Below are 13,029 nucleotides of genomic sequence, written 5' to 3' on the forward strand. Positions count from 1 at the left end.
TATATATATAAGGTGTGTATGTATTTCTATTATGTTATGTTAACTAGTGTAGTTAGTTGTATTGTTCAAGAGACTAAATAGCATATTGTGTAGGGTGTTTCATAAAAATATAGGTATTGATCACAATTGTGTAGGATTTTTTTGTTTATTGTGCATGCTCTTTATATGACTTTCAACCATATTAAGTAAGAAGCTATGTAACTGTTTATTGTATTTCTTGTAGGATATGGAACATATGTTATGTTATACTTAACAGTTGCATATAAAAAGAATCGTTTCTTTTTTTATTAGCGAGTATATGTTCTGTTATTTTGTGTTTGTAGTTTCATTATTCATGAGAATAAATATTTATTTGTGTAATCTGTTATCTACAGATTTAAGCATCAATCTAGTAAATTATGTATGTGTTTCTGTTTACTGTGTATACTGTCTAGGACTTTTGCCATGTTAACTAAGATGCAGTGTATGGGTTATTATACATTATGTAGGATTTGTGAAAGATCAAGGACAGAGTATATCTAAATACCCAAATGAACCGGCATATAGGAAGTAAGAAGTTATTCTAAAGTTGCGTGGTTACTCTGCAGTTGTTGGACCAGATGAATAGAATATGAAGGTTTCGGTACTTGTCGTTGCATGATTGGCCTGGCGAAAAAGCTGCAAAGAGAAGCAAGAAATCAAAAACGTGTGTCACACATGCAATCTGTATATAAACGCTCATTACTCTCGCAACTGCAAGAAAAGATAGTTTTACCTTTTCAAACTTATGTTACTATCATTGTTTTTGGGTTTTTGTTTGCGTGTGCTTATGCCTTTTTTTGTTTTGAGTATTGCTTGTTTCTAAAGATTTGACATTTATGACATACCATATTCTGTAGTATTTTTTAATTTTACTTGAATTCATTGGTTACATATTGTTTAACCATATATAAATCAAATAAAAAACAGAGATAATAATGTCAAAGTATGTAATGATTGAAAATTACCCGATTGAAAATTCATTAGTTACATAATAATGTGACTATTAAGACTAACTTGTAATGTAACCATTAAGAGTAATTTGGGTATTATTAACTTTAGGATAAAATGCAAAAGTATGTAATTCAATTGAAAATTTCCCAACTGAATTGTAGGACATCTTACAAATAAAAAAAAATACCCTGCACAATCCAACATAAATTGTAGGGGCAATTGGGTACTGCAAATTATTACAGTGTAAGAACAATTTTATGTAGTGTATGGATAATTTGCTACAATGTAGGAAAAATTTGTTGAAGGAAAAAAACATACCACACTAGTAATGCATTTCTTTTGTTTAGAAATAAACTTTATAGTAATATTATGGATCCATCACATTGAAAAGTAATTTAAACAAAATATAGAGTGCAAACTTTTGTCTACATAGTTTAGCTTAATCACATACATAATTTAAATATAATGGGAATAAACCTAAATAATATCAAATGTTCTTAGTTTTGTTCTGTTTTTATCGCCCTTAACAACGTGTGAAATCGTGTTTCTAACCAGAGCATCCCCTTTGTGATTTGGCATGCTTTCAAAGGCCAAATGTCTTCAAAACTGTTTTAAGTCAAAACAAAACAAATTAATTCACCACACAACTTTTGTAAAACAACTGATAAAATACCCAACACAAATGACACCAATGATACACAATTGTATTTACCATTTTATCTATATTTTAAATAACACCAAATAAACTATATAAGCGTACTAGTTATACAAAAAAAACTATTCCATTTCAACTATAATCCCAAACTAGTTTTTAACCCGACACGTCGCATCGGACAAGTTCTGTTTTCTGTTATGTCACAACAAAACTCAAATCAAACAAAAGTAGTACACTAAGAGTGAAATTCAACTGGGTATCAACAGAAATTGACCAAATTAAAAACCAAAATTTTTCAAAAGCAAACATCCAGCTTCGAAAATAAAAATACCAAATCTAATTAAAATAAAAACAAAAGCCAATAAAATAAATAAGATGAAAGAATATATGTTCAACTGAATTTCCTTTCTCAATTAAAATGTATACATTATCTAAAGTAACAGAATTTTCAAAACAAATGTAACTAAAAAGTAAAAACAACAAATAAGATCTAATAATAAAATTTTATCTACTATATGTTCTAAATCAAGAATAAAAAACATATCAAACAACAAAGAAAACAGTTTGTAGAAGTTGACTAAAGAACAACTTAACATGTTAAGTAACATCAACCACACTCCTAACCAAAAATAAGAACTAAGATTAAAAGCTAACCTCAAAACATTTATTGCAAAGTAAAAAAAAAAATAGTACTAAGCACAAGAATGCCTCGAACAACAAAACTGAGCCCTAACATAAAGAACAACACATATATCGACTCAATCAAAATCTAAAAATAATTCGATTTCTCATACGGACAAACACAAAACAAATACGCCCGTTAATTTAAACATAGATTAAAAATAAAAACAATCAGAATCGAAAATACCTAACCTGTGCGAAGGTTGTCGGCCTAAGAAAACGGTGTTATGATAAAGAACGTATGCAAAAAATTAAAACCAAAACCCGTAAATATAAAAGAGGTTAGTGGAGTAAGATGTGTGGCTTAGACACGTGCCACAACGGAAAAAGAACTTAACGTCTTCTGACCAGTTAGGCGAAACCAAAAAACACATAAGCAAACGGGATTTGATCATGATAAAAAATAGGTCATACGATATTCGACAACCACCATCACGCCACCACATATAACATATTATCTGCCTAGACAACCAATACTTACACTCAAGTACTCAAAATGATGGCTTTTAAAGTTTCTATGGCGCCAACACTTGCTATTTATCTATATGTATAATAACCTACATCTTTAGAAAACCACATACACAATCCATAATGTTCCATACATAGATAACAATGACCTAAACTAAAGAAAAATAAAATTATACATAAGTTTATAGTACAATAACCAAAAAACATATTTTCCTACACAAATCAGAAATAGGAATCTACAGATCAAGCATACAACACCTACACATAGCATCATGTATTTACACAAAGCATCATACACAAGCAACAAATTACTATACCACACAAACAATAAAATAGCAATCTACATATAAAACACAACTAGTACAAACCAACTGTCATCTACAAAGGTATGCAGGTAGGTATGTACCTATATACATACGCTACTTCATGAATGTATGTAGGTACGTATGTCTATACATGCCTATGTATGTACGTACGTATGCACACAACACTGTTCGTATGTAGGTATGTACGCATGATGTTTGTATGTAGGTGCGTACTCACGCATGACTGCTTGTATGTAGGTATGCCTACATATGTACATATATACGCATGATGTTCATATGTAGGTACGTCTGCCTACATATGTAGGTATGTATGTCTGTCTGTACGTTCGTAGGGACGTACACACCTGGGTATGTCCGTGCGAAGGGATGTACACATGTAGGGACGTAGGTACGTACCATGTACGTAAGTATGTCTTTATCATTAATTATTTTATGGTTTAACAAACATACACCTATGCCTAATCCTTATTTATTATTATTATAACTACACAATATAAATCTGTTTTTACACACAAAAAAAAAAACTACCAGATTCATAAACTTTGAAAAGGAACTAAATCTTGGCATCCTATGGATAAAGTAGCATCAACCATTCACCTTACATAACATTCATGTTCTTTAAGTAACGAAGCATCCACCTAGTTATTTATATATTACTAACAACACAACACACACAATTTAAATGTATCAACTCTTTGTAAAAAAATGTTTTACCTACTGTTGTGGTATGGAAACCTTATATTACTATTAGGTGTAGGGAACTATGATGAACTACAGCTAAATAATCTAATTGTATGCATTATTTAGTTTATATGCTACTTTGATTTTAAAAAAACATTAATGATCCAACACACCTTTAATTTCTCGACTAGGGTTTGTCAATATAGCATATGAAAAGCCCCCAATTAAACTTCAAACCACACCGATAAACAACATAGATGAACGATTTCTTCTTATAGACACCCGAACAAAATCAACTGACCTTAAACTCATCAATTCTGTATATCAGTTTTATGTGCTGAGATGGATTGAATTCGCGTGAGAATTTACGTTGAGTAGTTTTGGAGTGAAAGCAGGGATATACCATACGTTACTTATTGTAAGCTGCAGGATATTGACAATCGTACCCTTTTAAACATAAAACATCAGTGCAAATGTTCAAACTATTTACAAAAATGCCATTATGTATCATGAACCATTGATTTGCGGTAATGAATGGTTGAGATTTACTTCTCGCACTTCTCTCTCTAATATCACTTCTCGCAAGATCCATCCCTATATATATATATATATATATATATATATATATATTGAACGAAAATGTAAAAGTATAAGGTTGATTGTGTTAAATGCATAACTTATTTTCGTATATACAAACTGAACTTTGTGTATATATATACAGATTGTATATTATATATATTGAAGAAAAGTTATTCTCACAATTTATTTAACATTTTAATAATCTAATTATTTCAAATGAACGAAAATAAGGTTGATTGTTGTTGTATATACAGTTGAACAAAAATAAGGCTAAATCAAAAATAAGAATGAATCAAAATAATTGATGAAGAACAACATACCTCATAATCAGGACTAGACATTGCTGACTGAATCAAAGTAAAGTTGATTGTTGAAGAAAGTAAAAAACAAACTGCCGTCAATTCACTTCAACCCTAATTGCATAATATAAGTCGCAAATATGGGAACCGTATGAGGGTTTCCGCAAATAGAGGGTTTGTTGAGACTTTTACGCTTCATGGAGGAGGGCAGGAGTCAGTTGTCATTTAATCTTCTACGGGTTAACGGGTTTTTTTGTTTTCTAGCGGGTTTTAACCGGACTGGACCGTTTCCCGGTTATCTCTTATTTACAGAACCGGAAGTCAGATATATATGCTACTACCGGGTCGGTTTCGCGGGTTACGTGAACCGGGTTCACGGGTTTGGCGGGTCTAACCCATTTTCTGCACACCCCTAGACGTGAATGTATTGTATGCTAATTGATTAACTAGAACTCACTCAGCGTAGCTGACTTTTAGTATGCACGCAGGTGAATAGGATGAGACAGGTTGCATGAGGGGGACACGTGGCAAATAAAAGAAGATTGACATCAAAGAAAAGAAGAGTCACGCGTTATTTCTATTTAATGTTTAGAACTTATGTTATTCATGTTTAAGACAAAGTATATAAGTTATGTAAGAATGGTTGACTTTTATTCCGCGAAATGTTTTAATTAACTCTGATTTTACGAATTATGTGAATGAGTAAATCCAACCAGCGAGAAAGTAGGGCACCTGGGCTCGGGAGCCTTACAAAAAGGTGTAGAGTTCATATTTGAATTTTGAAATGATGAACCATTTAGGGCAAACCACATACAACTTTCATACATATCCAGATCCAGTTAAACATTAAAGGGCTTTTTATGCATCAATGGGTTGTAATCTATGCCAAAACACATCTACACTTCTTAAAATTCAACTTCTCTCACTTATATGTATTATAGTAGTAGTCATTCCAACATTTATTATAATGACTAGTGAGAAGTTAAAGCTAGACAAAATTGATGAAATACGTAATTACCAATTATTTTCTGAGTGAAGATCCGTATTATTTATTGATATAATCATTATGACATAAACGTTATCCATGATATAGAATTACAACATAACCAAAACCATTACTTTTTAACAATATACATTTTAAGATGAGCTCAGTATCATATCGATATCGATACTAAATTTTTTAAAATTTGATACCAATACAAGTATCTGTATTGAAATGCTCGTTTCAATACCCGGTACGAGTTGTTTATTCCTAAGACATGCATAATTTTAAACTTAATAATAAAATTTTATAAATATTTCATATTTATTTCAAAATTTTCAATGTTCTTCTTGTAAGTTACATAGCAACATCATAAAAAAGAGATTATGATCGCGTGATACCACTGGTGGCATGATGATACTCTAGTGGTGCTTGAGTGATCCAAATTAGTCGTTAAAAAAAAAATAAATAAATAAAATAAAAATAAAAAAGAGACCATGGGCAAAAGCAGTCAAAACAAGTCAATAAGACGGCTTCTTCAACAAGCTTTGACGCTTGCCACTCTCGCCCGTATCAAGTGAATGCACTTTCACAAATTAATTTTCCCATTTTACCCTCCAACCCCTTGGCTATATAAGACGCCAAACCACGCACCCACTCGGTCTCTCAGTCTTCACGCCTCTACCAATTCCTTCCATACTCCCTCTCTCTAAAACCGTCAGTTATTTTTCCAATGTCCGGACGTGGCCGTGGACGCCAAACCGGTCCGGCACCTGCCGCCGGTCCGTCACTCTCTCAGTCCGTTCAGAATCTCTCAATCGGCTCAGCGCCAACCGATTCTAGGGCTACGGTGACGACGACAGGTCCAGTTTCGCAACAACCGCCGCCAATGCAACAGCGTACGGCTCCTGCACCGTCGGTAACTGCTCAACAACCGGTGGCTGACGCACCGCCGGCCGTACAGTTGGCGCCGTCGTCATCGAAGAGGCTAAGCGCACCGGTGAGGAACGGTTATGGAACAAGCGGACGAAAGTGTGTGATTAGGGCCAATCACTTCCTTGTGGATCTAGGACAAAAGGATCCTCATCAGTATGATGTAAGCGTTCTTCTTATTATTATTATTATTATTATTATTATTGCGAGTGTATTTTTGGAATATGTGTTTACTTGTGCTGGTGTTATTCGATTTTATGCATGTTTGATCGGATTCCTGTATTTTTTTTAATGTATTTAAGCATAATGCTCTACAAACTGTTTATACAGAGCAACATTTGTCTCTAATTTATAACTGCGTTATGCCTAATTTTTAACTGTTTTATGCTTAATTTTTAACTGCTTTATGACTCTAATTTTCAGTTTGTGTTGATTTCATCGGATTTCACTGCTATGTGATCGATCCTGCATTTAGTAACTGTGATGGGTTTTTTTCGTCCGGCTAGGGCTTTCAGTTGTTTACATATTTTATTTTTGTTGTTGTGTTTTTGGAATCAGTGCTTACTTGTACCAATATTATTCGAATTTATGCATGTTTACATTCGTAGAGAAATTTATATGCTGATCGAATTCTTGTGTTTTTTATATTTGTTCAAGCATAATGCTTTTAAAACTTTTTATTCAGAGCAACATCAATTTCTAACTGCTTTATGCCTGGTTTTTAACCGCTTTTTGTGAGATCTAGTCTGTGTTGCTTTCAATGAACTGCACTGTTGTGTAACTGATCCGGCATTTAGTCCTTGCCATAGTGTTTTTTTTTTGGGCTTTATTCTGGCTATGGTTTTTAGCTATTTACATATATGTTGTTTTTTTTACTGTTTCATGTTTTTTTTTTGTAAAATTTGTGGCAAAATCATCTTTGTATATTTTTTTCCCTGTGCTCTGTTTATAATGCTTATGAAGCGACAATGTATGGATTATATTGGAATTTGTTCTATGTAACTTCAGTTTAATTTAGGCGGCAATTTTGATATTTTATTTTATTTCAGGTTACTTTGTCACTAATTTGTTTAAAGGCGCTTTATTTTCATATATTCTGTTGATATATTGAAGAACATCGATGTGTAATTCATCAATTTAGTCGTTGCGATTGTTTTTGCTTGATTCCGGCTAGGGTTTTAAGTTGTTTTTTTTGTAAATTTTTTTGGCAAAATCGTCTTTGTATTTTATTTTCTGTCTTCTGTTAATTATGCTTGTGAGGAGGCTAGGGTTTTCAGTTGTTTATTTTTGTAAAATTTGTGTGCTGTTTATTATGTTTATGATGATGGCCTTTGTTTTATGTCATTTTAATTTTGGTTTCAGGTGGCAATTTCTCCTGAGGTCACCTCAAAGACCAAATTCAGGGAAATCATGAAAACTCTAGTTCTTTGTACCGCGCTTCGCACATGGGTAATTTGCGGTTGGCTTTTGATGGAAAGAAGAGTGCATTTGCTGCTGGTTCGTTGCCCTTTGAGTCAAAGGAATTTACTGTTAAAATCACTGAGCAGGATGGGTATACCATATTCTCCTTTAATTTGTGTTTGGTTATTGCTAGTTTTTTTTTTAAATCATTGTCTTATGTAGCTGTTGGTATGTGTTTTAGGCGGGAGCGTGAATTCAGGGTTACAATTAAGTTTGCTGCTAAAAAGGATGTACACTACCTGAGGCAGTTTCTAAATGGCAGACAACATGACTGCCCTCAAGAAACTATTCAAGCTCTTGATGTGGTCTTAAGGGAATCAGCCTCATTCGAGTAACATGACTTTTTTTGTTTCATTTAAGTGTACTTTTTGGTGAATTGGATGATCATTGTTTGATGTGTTTTTGTTTAGTTTGATTGTTAACTATACCTTTTTAATGTTGGGCAATCATTGTTTAAATTTTTTGTGGTTAATTATACTTTCTTTGTAGTTAATCCTAACCATATCTATAAATTGCAGTCGTGAAGTGGTTGGGGTGTTCAATTTTCCACACAGCTTTTGGCCATGGCGTGCTTGGTGACGGCATTGAGTTTTGGAAAGGGTTTTACCAAAGTCTAAGACCAACACAGGTGGGTTTATCGTTAAATATAGGTATATGTTATGAACTATTGTCTGTGTATTTGGGTTAATTATACTATCATTGCTAATGATTTTGATTTTTTTATAGATATGTCCGCTAGGGCTTTCTATGAGCCAAGGCTGGTCTCTGATTTTATTGGGGAGTTTCTTAACAAAGATTTAACCAGACCACTTACAGATCAAGAACGAATTAGGGTATACATTAACCATTGATTTGCTTACCAACCTTATGCATAAAAATCTCAAAGTTGACTTTACGATGATTGTAAATTTCAGGTGAAAAGAGCTCTGAGAGGTGTTAGGGTGGAAGTCCGCCGCCAAAATTACATGAGGCGTTACAAGGTTCATGCACTAACAGCTCAACCAATTAGCCAGCTTACGTGAGTTGGAATAATAAATTCCATTCATTTATGGTCTTACTATTTGATATTCAGTTTATTTCATCTTACGCTAATCTTTTATTTTACTTTACTTTGTTAGTTTTCCTGATGAAACTGGAGCTATTATCTCTGTTGTTCAATACTACCGTCAGCGATACAACATTAATCTGCGTTACCCCTGCGCTTCCTGCAATTTAAGCAGGCACAGATGCAAAGCCGACATATTTGCCAACAGAGGTTAGCTGTTATTATATTTTATAAAGAACATTATTTTGAATCTTCAGAAAGCATTATAGCAACTAAGTCTGTATAATAATTGCGGACTTTTAATTTGTGCACCTTTAGATTTGTTACCTTGCTGATGGTCAAAGATATGCACTGAAACTCAATGAAAAGCAAGTTACTAACTTGCTAAGGGCTACATGTCAACGTCCAAAGGATCGGGAGGACAGTATTCTGAAGGTATGTTTTTTCACATTAATCGCGTATGCTGACACTATTCTGGTTTTATTATTTCAATAACATCTTTTTATTTAAAATTAGACTATGCGAAGTAACAAATACAATGAGGACGCACTTGTCAACAGTGATTTTGGCATGCGAGTAAGAGAACAACTCACATCCATTGATGCACGTGTGCTTCCTCCACCATCAGTAAGTTCACACTTGTAAATCTCTGATAAATCCTAATTCTATTATTACATTGATTCTGATTTATTTTGTGTTTCAGCTCCAATATCATGGTTCTTCAGAGGTGAAACCACTTGTCGGTCAATGGAACATGATTGACTTGGTGAGTTGCTATTATTTTATTTCACTATTCAGAAAGTGAATATATATAGATAATCAGTATTTAACTTTTTTATTTTATTTGTAGAAAATGATTAACGGAGGCACGGTAAATTATTGGGCGATTGCTAACTTTTCAAGGCAGAGAGAGGATGCAGTCATGCGTTTTTGTAATGAACTTGTTCAAATGTGTCAGAACAAGGGAATTGTATGTATTTCTTTATCCCTTTGTCACAATGCCAATACAGAAGGAAAATAATTCAGACACTCTAATGTTTCTTTTGAAGGTTTTTAATCCCCAGCCGTTGATCCGAATGGTATCTGCTCCGCCACACAACCTTGAGAAAGCTTTAGTTACTAAAAAGAATTGCACCTAACAACCAACTGCAACTGCTGTTTGTGATCCTTCCAGAAGCTAAAGGAACCTATGGTAATTTAATTTCATGATAACCCACATGGCCACATTTACCATATATAAGTTATACTGATACATGTTTAATAATGACTGTTTTTCAGGAAGAATTAAACGAGTGTGTGAAACCGAGCTCGGTATTGTTTCTCAGTGCTGCAGGCCGACACATGTAACGAAGCTTAGCAAGCAGTATTTCGAGAATGTGGCTATGAAAATAAATGTCAAGGTCTTTTATTATTTTTTTAATTATCTTTTAATATTTTCTTTTATCTGTTAACTAATGTTTATAAGTTTTTTGAACTGTTTTAGGTAGGAGGAAGGAACAGCGTTTTGTCTGCATCTCTTAATGGTAGGCTCCCGTATGTAACTGACCGTCCGACCATAATCTTTGGTGCTGATGTCACTCATCCATCACCGGGAGAAGATTCAAGTCCTTCAGTTGCTGCTGTATGTTGCTATTCCCTTGCCTTCGTGCTCTTACATTCAGGAATTAAGGAGTTTTCTAGAGTTTTGCTTTTTGCTGTTTTTTTCGCTTTTAGGTTGTTGCTTCTATGGACTGGCCTCAAGTAACCAAGTATAAAGCTTTGGTATCCGCACAACAGCATAGACAGGAGATTATACAAGATCTGTACCACAGAAGTGGTGATGCTCATGGAGGAATGATTAGGCAATGGTTAACTGCTTTTATAAAGATTATTGGTTTGTTGTTTTATTAATTTTCTTTTTTACATCTTGCTTTTGCAGAGATCTTTTGATATCTTTCAAGAAGTCAACCGGACTCAAGCCACACCGTATCATTTTCTACAGGTATGAGAACTCGTCTTTCCTCTTAAAATTACTCACTAAACAATAATCACTAATATTTCTAATCAATTTACAGAGACGGTGTAAGTGAAGGACAATTTAACGAGGTTTTACTGAGTGAAATGGACAACATTCGTAAGGTAGGTTTATCACGTTTTCTGTTTTTATATTATATTTATATTTTAATTTATAAAATTTATGGTCATTGAAACATGGTTGTTTTTTCAGGCATGTGTTTCACTGGAGGCGGATTATATGCCACCTGTCACGTTTATTGTGGTGCAAAAGAGGCATCATACACGCTTCTTCCCGGATAAGCATGGTGATAGGAACTCTACTGACAGGAGTGGCAATATTCTTCCTGGTTTGTTATTTCTGTTATTTAAAACTTTTTAAAATTTCTACATTATTTGGTTTATAATTATTTCTAATACTATACTTTTTATTTGGATTAAATTTATTAGGAACCGTTGTGGACACCAAGATATGTCACCCCACTGAATTTGACTTCTATCTGTGCAGCCATGCTGGAATTCAGGTGAACTGTTTTTTAATTCACCTTTACATTGTTTCAAACGAGTCAAAAACAGTTTTGATTTAATTGAGTTTTGGTTTCTTTGCAGGGGACTAGTCGGCCAACACATTATCATGTGCTGTATGATGAGAACAAGTTTACTGCAGATGCTTTACAGATGCTAACCAACTCTCTTTGCTACACGTATTTCAACTAACTACTCAAGTCTTAAAAGCTAAAATTATAATTTCCTTTGTTAAATTCTAACCCGCTTGATCTTTTCAACTAATTTCAGGTACGCGAGGTGTACTCGATCAGTCTCTATGGGTATGATCTGTATCTTTGTTTTTCATCATTTAAGTTTGTAAAAGATTTCTACCTTATAATAATATAGCTTATAAATTCTCTGTTTTGTAGTTCCCCCGGCTTACTATGCACACTTGGCTGCTTTTCGGGCTCGTTTTTACATGGAGGGTGCAGATCTATCTGACAGTGATTCACGTGGGGGGCGTGCAACAAGAGACAGGGCTGCGGAAGTGAGGCCACTCCCGGTGATACATGAGAGTGTCAAGAGCGTCATGTTTTATTGCTGAGGTGGGTGTGCTTTGGGGTTGTGAAATTATGGGGCATGCTTGACTTTTGGTTTTTGGCTGTTTTGGGTTATGTTGGTATGTAGATGATGTAAATAACGCGACTAGGTAAAGCATGGCATAGGATGGTGGTTTTTTTGCCTTTGCGAATGATGTTGGATTTGATTTGCTTGACCGGCTTTTGATTTTGAACTTGATAGCAAAGGTTGACATTTGGTAGCAATGTTATAAGTCCTCATATTTTCAGGTCCATTGATTTATGTCTTGAAGCTTTTTATATGCTATATCTTGTCCCAACTAAAGCTAGAACACACTGGTTTTATTTGCAGCTGAAAACTATTTTGTCCATTGTTGATACTATTCCAGGGCTGTTTGTGTTAAGAATCAGGTCTCTCTTCAAAGGAAAACCAGGCCAACATAGTCAAGAATCAGGTCTCTCTTCAAAGGAAAAATCTCATGAAGATCTGTAACTCCCCTCCAATCCGCGATTCAAATAGTTCAATTTCATCGGAGTCTAATACAATTATCTCTTACATTGATTTCAACCAGTTTGATTTAAATGTAATAATGTACCTCCGGTGGTGACGTTCATGTTTGCGTCGATGGATTCTTAACAATGGAACTTTCCACACCACCTTCGCTTTTCTCAAAGTTAACCTTTAGCCCGGACGCCAATGGAAACACTTAAGGATTCTAGGGAGCCTTTGAAGATTTAAACGTGACCACTCTTTCAAGCAGATCACATTGCCCACATAAAATAAATAATAGGAACATGGAACTCGTACGAGGAAAACACTAAATTAACCATTGATACCTTGCTCTATAGCCCTTTTTAACCCGTTTACGTTCCCCGGTTGATGACAAA

General features: G+C 34.2%; 1 pseudogene across 1 annotated transcript; it reads left to right on the top strand.

The window, feature by feature from the left end:
* Positions 1–6,376: 6,376 nt before the first annotated feature.
* Positions 6,377–12,341, top strand: LOC143598319 (protein argonaute MEL1-like; annotated as a pseudogene). Its single transcript, XR_013147094.1, has 22 exons — positions 6,377–6,739; positions 7,939–8,128; positions 8,219–8,368; positions 8,556–8,687; positions 8,764–8,870; positions 8,952–9,055; positions 9,156–9,292; positions 9,401–9,517; positions 9,599–9,709; positions 9,786–9,848; positions 9,933–10,052; positions 10,132–10,274; positions 10,361–10,482; positions 10,566–10,703; positions 10,796–10,923; positions 11,001–11,063; positions 11,137–11,200; positions 11,289–11,424; positions 11,525–11,598; positions 11,684–11,778; positions 11,870–11,901; positions 11,992–12,341. The product of XR_013147094.1 is annotated as a protein argonaute MEL1-like (transcript).
* The last annotated feature ends 688 nt before the right edge of the window (positions 12,342–13,029 follow it).

The sequence above is a fragment of the Bidens hawaiensis genome, unplaced genomic scaffold (assembly GCF_021521415.1).
Source record: "Bidens hawaiensis isolate Kalapana, Puna unplaced genomic scaffold, B.hawaiensis_p1.1 tig00049939_1, whole genome shotgun sequence".
In the NCBI taxonomy this organism is placed as follows: domain Eukaryota; kingdom Viridiplantae; phylum Streptophyta; class Magnoliopsida; order Asterales; family Asteraceae; genus Bidens; species Bidens hawaiensis.